Source organism: Taeniopygia guttata, chromosome 1, assembly GCF_048771995.1.
Source record: "Taeniopygia guttata chromosome 1, bTaeGut7.mat, whole genome shotgun sequence".
Classification (NCBI taxonomy): domain Eukaryota; kingdom Metazoa; phylum Chordata; class Aves; order Passeriformes; family Estrildidae; genus Taeniopygia; species Taeniopygia guttata.
In genome coordinates, this window is record NC_133024.1 from 103,890,812 (window position 1) to 103,905,689 (window position 14,878).

Sequence of the window (14,878 nt, forward strand, 5' to 3'; positions counted from 1 at the left end):
CTTTTACCTGCCCACGCATACGGATCACTCATCATAGTAGTATCTAAATGACTGGTTTAACCAGTCACATTAATTTCTTTAACATTGGATTTTGACTACTGGTTGCTGCACTCATTTCTAGCTTCGTCTATTTTTTTATCTGACATGAAGAACGCCATTCTATTATAAGTTGAGGTGTGATGGGGTGTGAGCAAGTTCCACAAATCCTGCAACAGCTCCCAGCCCTCCTGCAACCCACTGACTCTGCATGGCACATTATCTGCCTATCAATAACCCTTTATCATGTTCTGTAGGAAAAACATGTTCTCCCATGGGCTGCCTTTTCTTGTCCCTCTTCTCTTGTAAGATGTTGGGGGTTTAATAACTGTAGCAGTTTGGATTCCTCTCTGTGGCCCTACAAGGAGCCAGGATGGATGAAGAGATAAGTGAACGTTGCCTGGTCTCTTTGTCCCGGTTTCAGAGAGCGCTATTTACAAAGATCTAAACAGATATGTAACTGTATACATTTATCTCACATTGCACATTCCTGCTCCTCCACACTCACACCCCATACAATGGGTTGTAAGAGTTGAAAATGCCTCAGATCCAACCCCGTACCTATACACAGGCAAGTCTATCTCTTTCCTGTGTGTACTCCTGGAGAGTAAATGCAATGGAAGAAGGGGTGCCTACTCCCCTGCACCTTTGTGCAGGAATAGGAACAAATGTTTTGAGGGGAGTGTCAGAATTTGAGTTATGTTTTATAGAACATTTGTTTAGTATAATAAACATCTGCAAATTACTATTTATTTCATGAAGTAATTAACATTCTTAATTAGATGCACCTTGCAGCTGCTGTTAATCTTAATTGGCAATAATGCAGTTACATTTTGATACATATCTTCAGAAGAGTTGCAGAAGAGAAGGGGAAAAAAATAAAGACAAAAATCTGAAGGGAAGGAAATAAAACTGTTCCCACACAGTTCAGAGAGTTCGCACAAAGAAGATCCCATGGCAACAGCGAGGCCCACAGTTTGCCTTATAAAAATCCAAGAATAGATAATGTATCATCTCTCTTAAAACACTTCGCTTGGGAAACCGGAGGGGAAGGGGTGGGGGAGAAAAATAAAATAAAGCACAAGAGGTGAAGCGAAGCAGGCTGACCCCCGGGTGCGTTGCGCGTCCGGCGTTCCCCGCCCGGCCGTGCCCCCGCCGCTGCCCCGGCGGGCGCGGAGCGGAGCCGAGCCGAGCGGCCGCGGCGCTGCGGACCGAGGGAGGCGGCGCGGGAAGGCGGGCGGCGCCGGGGCGGAGGGAGAGAGGGAGAGAGGGAGGCCCCGCTCCCGGGAGTTTCTCCAGGATCCCTTCGGAAGGGCCCTCCCCGGCGCTCCCCCCGCAGCGCGGCGCGAGTGCGGCGCTGTCCATCGGGGGGCAGTGCCGGCCCCTTCCTGCCGGCCCGGCGGAGGGCGCGTTCAGCCCGGCGAGCGAGCGAGCGGGCGAGCCCGTCTCGTAGGAACACAGGGATCGTTTATGCACTGCAGTTTCCCTCGCCTCTCTCCCTCCCTCTCTTCCTCTGCTCCCGAGGATATTTTGGGTGGATTGTGGTTATCAATCAAGACCTCCTCTTCTTTGCTGATCACTTGTCATTTTTACCGGGGATTAGTATCGTTCGGGGCAAGCGGACAACTGATTTTTTTTTTTTTTTCCTTTCTTCTTTTCCATCTGGAGAATTTCTCCCCAAACCTCCTCCTTTTTTTTTTTTTTTTTTTTTTTTTTTTTTTTTTTTTGGCGCTGCGGTGCGGGTGCTAGGACCCGTCAGGCACCCTCCCCCGCCCCCCCTCCCCGGAGCGTTTTCCCCACATTCGCCCAGCACCAGGAAAGGAACCCCCTCTGGACCGTCGCTCGCCGGATACTTGTGCGGGCAGCCGGGATCCGGCGGCGCGCTGGGCGCGGAGCTGCCCGCGGACGGCGCGGGGGCCCCCCAGGCCGGCCGCCCCCTTCCCCCGCCCCCCCTCGCCGCACCTGGATGGTACCTCCCGCCGGCGACGCGGGCACTTTCTGAACTGGGAAGGAAGGGGCGACTCGGGGGGTGGGGGGCGCCGAAGTCTGTATGGAATTACCTGCGCCCCCGGCGGAGCTGGCAGCGCTGGATGGATGGGCGCCGCGTCCGCGGCACTCGCGGCCAGCTGAGCCCCAGGAGTAAACACGGGGCTCCTCCGGCCGAGTGCGCAGTGTGGTGACCGGCACTCGCCTCGCTGACTGATCGCACCGGAGGAATATTTCGGCAGACTCCAGTGGGTAAGGTCATTTTATCCAGGCAAAAGCCCGGCATTGCTAAACTTGGTGGCGGGTGACTGAAATGGGCACTTTCGGGATTGCTGCATTACCCTGATGCGAGGGGCTCCAGCCGCTATTGGCAGTTGAGTGGAATAACTGCAGTAGGTCTTCTGGTGAGTGCTTTTTGCGATAAATTAAAAATAAAAAAAAATCTGCTCCCTCTGTATTTATGCATCCTCTGGATTTGGGAGAGTACTGTAAGAGCAAGGAGTCTTTAATTTTTCCCTCTTTTTATTTTTTATTTCCCTGATTGTAATATATTTGACTGCAAAGGGTATGTGACAGCAAAGAAGCTCTCTGTGATGGAATCTAATTAATACGAGATCGGATCCCATCCTCTGGTTAAATAGATGTTTCCAACTCTGTGCAGCGTTCTTCTGCATTTCATAGCTGCAATGGAGGTAGAGAAAATCTGCTTTTCAAGTTGTTAAACTTTAAGGTGGTGATTCTTATTGATCGTGGTACAGTGCACTGGTGCTAAAGGGGTTAAATGCCATTGGTAATTTGGGATTACAACTGTTCCTGTAAATCCTGCAAGGAAATTATAAACTGAGGGGCGGTAAGGACAATATTCCCTCAGCTTCATAGTAGAGAAATATCGTAAATGTCACTAGCCTGAAAATATCTCATCCAGCTGCTCTTACAAAATATCTTTTTTATCCAATAACTTACCTACTGAAACCTCGGACCACGTGTATGGGAGTTGGAAGATGTGCAAACAGAGATGCTATCTTCGGTATTTCATACATACATGCATCTGGCTGAGGCACTGTGTGGGAATTCATTCCTGTTACTTGTGGTGTGAAGCGAGACGAGAGAAAAAGGAAAGATCATCTTCTTAAGAACAGAAGCAAGTGAGGGAAGTACTTCAGCCTTTAAAGATTTAAAGGGATCCGAGCAATGCACATTGGTAATCTCTCTCTGCAAAATCAGTCCTGAGAAGAGGGAATGGGGGAAGGTTGAGGGAATCGATAGTGATGACGTTGTGCAGTGCAATGCACTGCAATGCTAAAGTTACATAGTGTGTGCGAAAATATGTACCCTTATGTACTGCTGGTGAGTTCATGCATAATGGATGGAAGAAGATATGCAGATCTGTCTGTAGGAAGATGGATGTATTTGTGCAAAGACGGTGATTATGTAACTTGATTACATCAGTGGCATCAGTCGCCGATAGTGGAATAATATGCTCCTGTAGCGTATCGATCACTTGCCTTAACTTTGTAGCGCTCCCGGCAGCGAGGGATGGAGACCTGGGCAGAGGAGGGGAGATCCTTGCTTAGCTCCTGACAAGGGGTTTGCCTCTCGTAGGCTGCTTTTTGCATCAGCGTGCTGCTGGCGGAGTTTCCCCGGGACAGGGAGTTCACGGAGGACGAGGAGGAGGAGGGGGAGGCTGCCGAGGCGCGGGTTCGGCCACACCCGGGGAGAGGCTCCGGAAGAGCCGCGGCAGGGCTGCACAATGGTCCCATTGAGCAGCGCCGGCTGCGCACTCCTTCGCAAGGTCACACCGCAACCTGGGACTTGGGTGCATGGCAACAGCTGAGCGGAGGAGGGACAAAACCGAAATTAAAATTGATCCTCCTCCTCTCCGCTCGCCGTGGCCCAGCTGCGAGCGCGGCGTTGCGCTGACCTCTCCATCCGCCGGTGCTGAAGCAGAGCCGGTGCCGCTCCGCCCGGTGCGCGGCACAGACAGCGCCGCGTCCCTCCGGGTGTGAGCAGCCGCTGCTCGAAGCTTTGGCAGGCTGCTGCCTCAGTGTGTAACAATACAGCGGGACTGACGTGGGGAGAAAGTCAGAAATTGTCAGATACAACAGCTTCGTGCACCTGTTACATTTAGAGGAACCGAAAAGGTGGTCTTTTAGCGCGTTTCAAGCGTCTTAGAAGTGAGTGGGTGAAGAGCAAAGGTGTAAAAGGAGTCCCATTGGTTTAACTCAGACTTTTTTAGCAAATTGTCCTCAAAGATAGTAGTATCAGGATATGCCTTAATGCCCCTTTTAGAATCCCAAATCACTTTTCCTATCTGTTCAGGGGGAGGAGGGGGAAGAGCACTCGAAGATAGATAAGCTCACAAAGGCACTGCTGAGGGCCCATACCTCTAACACATGCATTTTCTGAAAAATGTAAGCCTGATGAAATCTTAACTCAGCTGAAATGAGTGATCTTATCATCACTGACCTGTGTCCTTCCCCACTTCACTCTGAATCCATTCTAGCAAAATGTCACTAAAATACTTTTCAGTTAAGAAGAGGTGAGGGCAGAGTGGGTTTTACATCTCTAGATAAGCATGATCTTCACATACCTACTAGATTTAATGCACTATCAAACTCACAGTAATTTTACCCTACAGCAGCCTGAAAAATCATTTTTTCCTGCTTCCCTGAAAACATCAGTATTTTAAAGTTGATTCACCATTAGTTCATGACTATATTCATATTTCTGGAGGCTAGGTCTGGGCAAGCACTAAAATATCCTGCTAATGCAGTTTAGGGTTTGACATTCATAGAGTATACTGAGTAAATTGGGAAAAAAAGGATATGAAGTTAACTCTGTTTCCATCCTTCAGGGGTCAGAATAACACTATGGCAACTCCTATGCATTGCTACAGCTCTTATCATTTTCAGAAATGTCCATTGCATATTCTCCCCCACACAAAATTGCAGGCATGCTCATTCCATTGATTACAGGACCCTTTGTGACACACAGTCTACATACCTGTACCACCCATCTCAAAGGAAAGCACAATTGTCTCCAGAAGCTGTTATAAAACTGGTGCTGTAGAGGAGTATGCACTGACAGTGTGGGATTGTATCACATGATACATGTAAAGTGGCATGCAGCACGCAAGGATTTGCAAATTCAGAACAATGGTAAGCACCAAATTTTAATTACAGATTAATTTTATTGTTGTAGTTAGCAATGATCACTTGGTAAAAATAGAGGGTTGCAGCTCCAATGCAATATCCCTTCAGTTTGCACCAAATGTAGCTTTTTTGAGAGGAAACTTTCCTTGCTGAAGTAAAGCTGTAAATCACTTGGACAAATGAAGAGAAAATGTGAAGAGAAATATTTTCATAAAACATTTCCAGGCTCCAAATCTCAGACCACTGAAAGCAGTGAGAGTTTGGCCACCCACTCCTCGCTATTGCTGGAGAGCTGGCTTTTAAAGAAAACAGCAGTGCATGAAGAATAATCTCAGTGCCTTTCTCTGGAAAAGCAGGCTTCTGGCTGTCATTGTCATAGAAAACAGTAGACTTGTTTTAGTGCTGATAGGAAAATTTGAAACGGGGGAGATCTTAATGAAACTTTTTTACTATTCAGTGATATTCTTGTAATGTATTCAGAGTACCTTCTGTGGCCATTGTGTTGAACCAATGTATTAGGAAAAAAAAAACAAAAAATGGATAGTCAGCTGAGGTTTTCCTTCAGTGTATTTGCACTTACAGAGAAGTGTTTGGATATACTTCTGGGTTTCATAACAGCTGTGATATTTAGCAGCTGGGAATCTTTTTATTTTTATAGTTCACACTGCATTATAATATATGGCAATTGAAACATGAAGCTCTGATTAATATGATTAAAAACTAGCAACTTATTTCATGGTGCTGAAGTTGTAAAGTTTAATTATAGAAGCACCATTTTCACAGCTATAGGTAAGGTTGTGTCAGCATTTTTATTATAAAACTGTATCCTGCTTCCATCCATTGTGTCAGGGGTCTATGAAATAAGAATTCACAGTAGAGTCCATGATGGCTGTTTTAGGTTACTGTCCTGGCCTCTCAGGTCAGTAATCCATGTGTTTCTTTAAGTCTTTCTATGAATATCTACAGCAGCACCAAAGCAGCCATTATGCTCTATCAATTCAAGTATATACTTTTATTTTAAAATGTAATTAAATATGCAGTGATGGACCACAGTGACTCAGGAGGGATCACTTAACATATCATTTTTTAATGCACTTTCATATAGTTTTCATACTCCTAAAATAAAAACAGATTAAATGCAGCAATTAATTCTTTTTGTGACAGCTTAAAACTAATTTGCATTTAGGTGAAAACTCTTTTGGGGGGGCAGGGAAGAAGGAGAAAGTAATGAAGATGAAAATTTGTAGGTTTTGAATGTTAATATTCAAGCTTTGCATATTCCCCTGAGGTAGTCACGTATGGAACTCCATCCTGCAGAAGGGAAAAATCCTGTCATTTGTCACATCTCTGTAACACCAGGGCAAGGAAATCAGGTAGTGCTGGCTCTGTGTTCTAACATTGAATACTCAGTTTTTCTAGGTCTCACTGTACCTGTGTATTATAGGCACTCCTAGGTCAGTTCATGGTGTTAGACAACACACTATTTATGCCTCAATAACTGGGTCTGAATAAACGAACCAAGGGCATCAGTCAGTCTTACTGCCTTATGTCTTACTGCTTTATGTGCTTTAAAGTTTCATGTTTGTAGGAACAGCACACAGACATAATGATAATCTTTTAAATAGTTGTAGCATCAACTGCAGCATTTACTCACAAAGATTTTTAAATTGGGAATGCAGTAAAAAAGAAAGGGAGAACATTAAGATTTTTGCCAATGCAGTAGATGTTGTTTCCATTTTATTTTTTACTTCTGGGAATAATTTAGGAAATGCTCAGTGTAGCTTACAAAAAGAACTACAGAAAGCTAATTCATGTGTTGAGAAGACCAATACCATCTACACAAATCTATACAATCAGCAGGCAGACAAGGGGAAGTGGTGTCAGAAAGTTTTCTGTTCTCTGGTCCTTTACAGTTGACCGTAGTGAATAGAGTATTGTGAAAGAGGAAGATGATGGAGACTGCAGAATGGGTTAAAAGGGGGCCAGAAAAGCTTGTAAATGTACAGACATTCACAGTGGTGAAGTATCCTCTGTCTTTTGAGATGGAATATATTTCTGTATTCCTCTTGTCTGTTCTTTACTAGGGATACCCAGATGCTTAAAGTTATTGCAGTTCCCAACTCCCACTGCTCTTTTCTTTTGGCAAAATCCTTAAAATCATCAGTTCAAGAGACATCAACTTTTTGTTTCCGTGCCTTTTTCCAGGCACGCAATGAGACGGTGATCTCTTGGGCCAAGGTAACTTGAGGTCCTTCTCCATAAAATAATAAATTAATGTCAGGAACTTGGGAGAAGGAATGTTTTCTGTTAGATGAAAAGACTGACAAGGCCCATAATTTTAGAAAAGGCTGATTATTTACAGAAGTCAGACTTTGTTCTGACAAAGTACATACCTTTGAATTTCCAACTAGGATTTCATAGTACTCTTGCAAGACTGGCACCAAGGTAGTGCAACTGCTGTGCTTGGAGTGTCAATTTCTTCTCAATCCCAACCAAAAGTTTGGACTGTTTCAGCGAAAATGAAGTCATAGTAATGTACATCATTGCCATGTGCAGAGAAAGGCTTCTGCTGCTGGTTAGGAGTGGGCTTAACCACTCTGAGCTCCCCGTGGGATTAACCAGCTCTGACCTCTCTGAGTTCCCAGACCATTTGCATCTGACTGAGAATTGCTGTGCCTGAATGGTGTAAGGAACCTGCAAGTACATCTGTGCCCTACCTACATCCATTTGACAGTGCACCTTTAGTGGATTTGTCTCTGAGCTCAGATCATATGCCTCAGGGATAATTCCTACACCAAGATCTGTTGGTATGATGGAAACGTTGGGATAGAGCCACAATGTCTGCACAGGAATGTGTTTGGCCAGGATGCTTTTGTGTGGCACTGATCCCTGGCAGCAATTTTAGCCTGTGTCTGTCAGGTTGCTGCTCAGTGCACAGAATTTCAGGATGGCAGCAGAGCACAGCTGTTACCATACAGCACCTTGGCATTCTGCATCTTTGGTTTTCCTTTAATGCTTTCTGTCTCTTCCCACATTAAAACTTTTTTTCCTCCCCCATCCCCCACCCCTCCAGACTCTTTTGCTGATTTTAGAATAACATAACTGGAAATACATGGCATTTCCTTTTCAGCAAGTTGTGACTCTGATGGATATATGTATGCTTGTGTACATATTTGTCAATAAGATCTGCATATTTAGTATACAGAGAGTTCTTTTATTCAACATCTCTTACAAAACAGACAAGGCCTGTGAACTTTCTCCCACACATTTCTTTGGGGGATCCCATAGCTGGAAGTGGTGAGCTTACACCAATGTTAAATCAGGCTGGTTCACTGGCACTTTCTCTCTGCACATACATATATATTTAGTTATCACAGAATCATAGAATATGCTGAGTTGAAAGAGACCCATCAGGATCATTGAGTCCAACTCATTGGCCCTGCACAGGACACCCTAAGAGTCACACCATGTATCTGAGAACATTGTCCAAATGCTTTTTAGTCTCAGACGGGCTTGGTGCTGTGACCACTTCCCTGAGGAGCCTGTTCCAGTGCCTGACCATCCTCTGGGTGAAAAATGTTTTCCTGATATCCAAACTAAACTTCCCTTTACACAATTTTAGGCCATTTCCTTGAGTCCTGTCACTGTTCATGAGAGTGAAGAGATCATCATTGTCACCTCCACTTCCTCTCAGGAGGAAGCTGTAACTGCAGTGAGGTCTCCCCTCAGGCTCCTCCAGGCTGGACAGACCCAGGGATCTTGGCCCCTACTCATAAAGTTTCCCCTCCTGACCTTTCACCATCCTCGTAGCCCTGCTTTGGATGCTCTGTAATACCTTTATGTAGACTTTCAGGGATCATTTCTGTGTCTGGTCACTTGAGGAGCATTATGTACATGTACACATGCACAAATACAGGTGCCTGTGTATTCCTGTGCATACATGTGCCTTTACCTGTGCACGCACTCACATACCCAACGAAGACTGAGAACAAGCCATAAAGAGGGAGTCCTCTAGTAATTCCTTATGCTGAATGGAGGAAAACAAGCATCATTTAAACAAGCCATGAGACAGTAACTGGTTTTTAGGGTTGATTTAGTAGTTATTTTTTAATGATCTGTAAATGCAGCATATTTGAAGACAACACAAATGTATTTTGGAACATCAAAGCAGAAACATTGAAAGGACTATCAAAGAGCTATATGGGATCAAATGTAACTTTAGAAATCTTCATGATAAAACTTTGGAAGATACAATCTAAATATTTCTTATATATCTCTCCTAACAGAACAAGATACTATCAAAAATCTTTCCCATTGTCATGAAGAAGCTCAACCAGGGTATTTTCTCAGTTCATAGTAGAAGAAATGTGTATTTATGTGTATTATAAAAGAAATGTAAAATTTCATGTAGTATTTCTTCTATAATACTTCTTCACTCTCATACACAATATGAATAATTCGTCTGCCTTTGGAAACTTCTTATCCAGAAATCTATTAAGAAAGAAGAAAATACCAGAGAATGACAGGGAAAAAAAAAAAAAAATCTTCCATATGAAAAATCCCCATGTGAAGAAAAAGGTGAAGGTTTTATTTATTCAGAAAAAAGAAGATACAATACGGAAAAGCAGATGATGCAGGGAATTTTGAAGACTATGGAAAGATACTTTGGCTGATCTTATATGTTGTTTTCCTGATGACCAGTAAAATTTAATTGTGGAAAATGTAAAATGAGTAAAGGAAAACACTCCTTTTTATGGTTCATTCAAATCCTTTGTCTCTTATGGACAAGGATACAGTGAAGAGAAAGCTGTGGTAAAATAGAATGGCTTGATAAAGACAAAATTTTGAAGTGTTGCATTGTAATAGATACCTAGGTAAGAAGATTATCAGGCTGTGTAGGAGAGGGCTCTCCCCTTGTGTACCCCAGTTGTGGTGTAGTCAGTGGATGGATGTATGTCTGTGATTCTGAAGTGTTAAAGGATGCTTCTTCCAAAGGATTTCTTACTGGCTTCCCTTGGAAGTCTCCTCTGACTAGATGGACTCTCTGTTCTTGAGACTACAGTTCTTCACTCTGTTCATTTTACAAACCCAGGATTGTAGTATTACTTAATGAAGATTCATTAATGTTGACTGAAAAGCCTAATTTTGCTGTTTAAGTCTTCGTTACTAAAGTCTTGGTCCAAAATACAGTGATGGAAATGGAACGAGGCCTACTGCACTCTGTAGGTATTGGATCAATCTCCAGCTTTATCATCCAATTTCTTAGTTTTTGTTATTTTCTGTGGAAAAAAACCCCCTCATACTTCTTATGTTTAATAGGTTAACATTGATTACAAAAAAAAAAGCTTGTAAACTTTAATAGAATCCAATAAAACTTACTATATTATTGACAGTATAAATGGTCTTATTAATTTCCATCATTAGAGGATATGCAACCCCCGTATTTTGTTCAGTCACTGAAAGGAATGTCTCATTTCTTAAAAGGTTGTTACATCATTCCTGGTCTCCAGTACTTTCAGTTGTTGCAATGGAAAACTCAGAAAGATCTCTAAAATCAATCACTAAAAATACATGCAATGTTAGTCTACATCCTGAGCTAATAATTCTTTCTAAAAAATTGTCAGGTTAATTAAAATACAGATAGGTGTTAGTCTTTCGTTAGTTTAACTTATCCTCCTTTGTATTGCTTCTTCAATACTTTATATGTATAATAATGTATAATACATTTCTTATATATAATAATGTATATTATTATATATAATAATATAACTTTCAAAGGAAAGTCACATGGCTCAATGGACAGACACTCTTACTTCTACTTATGGCTGTTCAGTTACAGGGGACCTTCCTTAATTACTATTTTCTCTGGATTTTGTCCATTTGTAGTATCACTTAATGCTTAAGACTTCAATATTAGCTAATGCAATGCATGTCTTTTATTTCTTTGGTGTCTGAAATCAGGCCCTTTCACTAGTTCCAAATATTGCTTCTCTGTAAAATTTTGCAAAATTTGTCCATACTTCAATTTCTTGTGTCTAAACACTGAAAGACATAAATACGTTCTGCCTTCATGTCTTTTTAAGTGCTTCATCTATTTATAATGTAAACCCTTTGCATTAATGCTTAATATTTCTTTTTTATTATCTATGAAGTAGGTCTAGAGAAAAAGTTAATGTCAATTTCTTCTTCCTACCTCAGTGGAAATTAAATTTTTTGCCAGCCCCTGGAAATCATAGAAGGTGTTTCCATTCTTCTAGCCTCCAGAAAATAAGTAATTTCCATGTTGGTTGGAGGGTGGAATTTTTAATATTTTTTATTTATTTAGCACTTAGATTTTGGGAGGACTGAATCAAAAGATGTCATTTTAGACATAAAATTTTAATGAAAACATTTTTTGCTCAGTAGAAAATTAATCAGGGAAGATATTTTCAGAGTACTTAATCTAAGTTCTTAGCAGAGCAGGACTCTCAGCTAAGGTCTTTACATGCTAAATAATACAAATATGAAAATAGTATTGCGAGTCATATTACTCGGGGTGGCTGGGTCAGCTGCCTGTTTCCTAAATACTAATCAGTCTTTTTAATTTCTCATCTCTTCTCATTTTCCCCTGTTAGCTGAATTAATTATATGTAAAATATGGATGGTCACGAATCAAAGGTAAAAAAGTAAAACATAAAAAATGGATGGTCACGAAAAGCTTGTGGTTTTCCTTTCTGCCAAGGTTCAGGTGTAACCCACCTGGTTAACAGAACAAAAACATTAATAGTGATGGGGCTTTGTGGTTTTGATGCTGAGCTTCCAACTCTGTGTTGGCTCTTACTCATCAACTTAATCCAGTGCCCGGGGTGTTGTGGGAAGGGCTGCAGTTGGTCTCAGTGTGGAGTGAATTAGATTTGGGAATTTAAAAACCTTAGCAACGAGGTTCTCTTCTTTCCTGCAGTGCGTTTGCCTGCGGGCGCAGAGCCATCACCTGCTGCATGCTCGCAGGTACCGCCTGCCTTCCGGAGAGCAGCTTTCCCACCGGGAAAGCCGGAGCGGAGCAGCTCCTGCTTCTCTGGGAGATAATCCCAGAGGTGAAGGGATCCCGGGTTTCGTACATGAAACCTTTGCTGTTTTTTTCAGGTCTTGTTACTGGAATTGACAAGCCGTGCTCAGTGCCATCCTTTGGGCTAATTCCAGCTGACGGCTCTGGACCAGGGCTGGACCGCAGAGCTCCGCGGTGACGCCGGCGGCATTTCCCCATCACAGCCGGAATGCCCCAGCCAGCGGGCTCCGTGCCCGCCACAACCTGTCGCCTGGAGACTTGTGGTTTCCATTGCTTTGTTTAATAGAAGACATTTTTGTCTGCTCTGAAGATACTCGTGCTCGCTGATTTGGAATAATATTAAGTGAAGCAAGGGTAAACCGATTTCACACAGAATCTCCTGTCAGAGCTCTGTTTCGTCAAGAATAATGTTAGAGTAACTCCAGTGAAGCTGTTTCATTCGGCTTGCCAGATTGAGTCCAATGTGAACCTTCAACATAGATATTATTGCATTAATTTTAATGAATAAAGATCACAGACTTATTCAATTAACATAGCAAAACCATTGTCAACAAGCAAAGAAGTTATATTGCACAGCCACTCTAATGCAATCACAAGAGTATACTTTATGGCTATGAGAATATAATTTTCTTATTAAAAACCTTTGATGTTTCTTTAAATATATAAAAATACAGGAAATGTGTAAATAAGGCTTGCCAGCCATCTCAAATGCCTCGTGTTAAAATGAATCTTTCAGCTTTAATTTGTGTTCATTTAGATTGGTTTCAGATAATACTGATGTACATATACAAGCATATATATAAATATAAGTAGAGGTGTGCATGTATATACATAACTTTTGTTATAAAATCATAGGTGTTAATATTGAAAACACAACCATTATTTCAATTTTCATATGTTGTTTTTACCATTATTTTTATAAATTTATTTGCACGGTTAAGGACTGTTTAACCACTAGAGTTTTACTTTTCTTGTTCTTTCTTGCCTGGTCCAACTACATAGAAAATGCTCCTTTAATTTGTTCTTAGGGAATTCAAGAGCACTGTATTGGAGGTTTGCCTACTCTACCAAGACCCACTGTGCAGTCTCACCTGTGTGCATGGTTTAGACCTACACATGTTTTTCTATCCCAGCTCCCTCATGCATTTCCACAGGAGCTGGTTTAGTTTCTGGAAGTCAAGGAGTCAAGGAGCCACCCGTCACCTGAATGGCAGTATCCTGTCATGTGCAAGACAGGCTGCTGTCTCTGTGCTAGTCCTGAATTCATAACTCAGAGGGAGTCTGTGTTTTGCAATAGGGGAAGCTGTGGGCAGTACATCTGTAGTTTGGCAGGAGCTGCTTGCTGTGTAGATGGCTTTAGATTACTGTAGGAGTCAAGATTTCAACATATACTTTGGTACATTTAATCCCACACTGATACAGAGTATGAAAACTGTTGCTTGAAAGTAATATATATGGCTGTATATATAAGCTAGACTCTAGTTTAGCTAATAATGAAACCTGAATGCAGGAATGCAAATGTATAATGTAGCCCAAAGTGTATCAGACTGCATCAATGCCACCTGAAATATGTACATAAGAGATTTTATAGTTTATTTGGCAGGGACTATGGTTCTACAGTCCTCCCTCTTACTGTTCTTTTTATTGGCCTCTCAGAATGCTCTCAAATAAGCTTTCAGCCTTATGCTTTGTTTTGGTGAATGAGGATGACTGAATTTTCAGCTAGAGACTGTTTACTATAGAAGTGTCCTGTAGTTTTTTCTACCAAGATTGGCACAATATTCTTAATTTTAAAAAAGAAGGTTTTTTCTTTATTATTCTTTTACTGGAAATTTATACTATAAGGTTATTGTAGGATAGAGGAAAAATACAGTTATATATAATATAGTAAGACTGTGTTCATATAATAGCAATTTTTTGCACCCATAAACTTTATAGTTTGTTTTGATGATTATCTATTAAGGCTCTAATAAAAAAGAAAAAAATAACACACACAACTTCCCCCCAGACAAAAGGGAAAGATCACACCAGAAAGGAAAATAATTTCTTGTAATTAAATTTAGATACCCATTTATTTAAGTCCATAATTTGTTTTAAAGTACAAATTGTCTTTCTGCTTATCTTAGAGGACAGACAGACCCTCTTACTATTTAAAGCTTATTTTAAAAATAGCTTCATTATGAAGGGGCACAATTTTCGCTGTCCTTATCAAAGAATAAAATTAAATAAAATATGCTGTCAATCAACACTCACTTTCCTGAAGATGGCCAGAAATAAAGCAGAGAACCATCACTGATCTCCGTATCAAAACAATATATGCTTCTAGGGGTTTCCATACAATGTAGTTTATGGAACTCAAAAGTTTTATAACAAGAGTTATGGGACTTTTAAATATGGAATAACTGATTTTAGTAGGAGGATGTGTTTTGTTGGTGTCATGAATTCTAGCTCACTTTTTCTGTTACATGGTGTGTGTGGTGCATAGCTTTCATGGTGAATACACACATGAAACAGGAACAAATTTACCAGTTCCCATGAGAAAATGACTCTGCACACCTCTTTTAATAGTGAAAACTAAATTTTATTTGAACACACATAGAGGAGAAAACATCCTTAAATGGCCCTTTATTTTATGTGTTGTGATACACAAATAAATCCA

General features: G+C 41.5%; 1 protein-coding gene across 4 annotated transcripts in view; it reads left to right on the top strand.

Annotated features, from left to right (window-relative positions):
- The first annotated feature begins 1,325 nt into the window (after positions 1 to 1,325).
- The window catches only part of IL1RAPL1 (interleukin 1 receptor accessory protein like 1), a 676,860-nt gene continuing 663,307 nt past the window's right edge, over positions 1,326 to 14,878 (top strand). The window contains exon 1 of one of the 4 annotated variants that reach the window (XM_072934853.1): positions 1,326 to 2,274. The gene's annotated coding sequence lies outside the window, so the exon portion shown is untranslated. The other 3 variants (XM_072934849.1, XM_072934841.1, XM_072934845.1) reach the window with 3 other exon arrangements.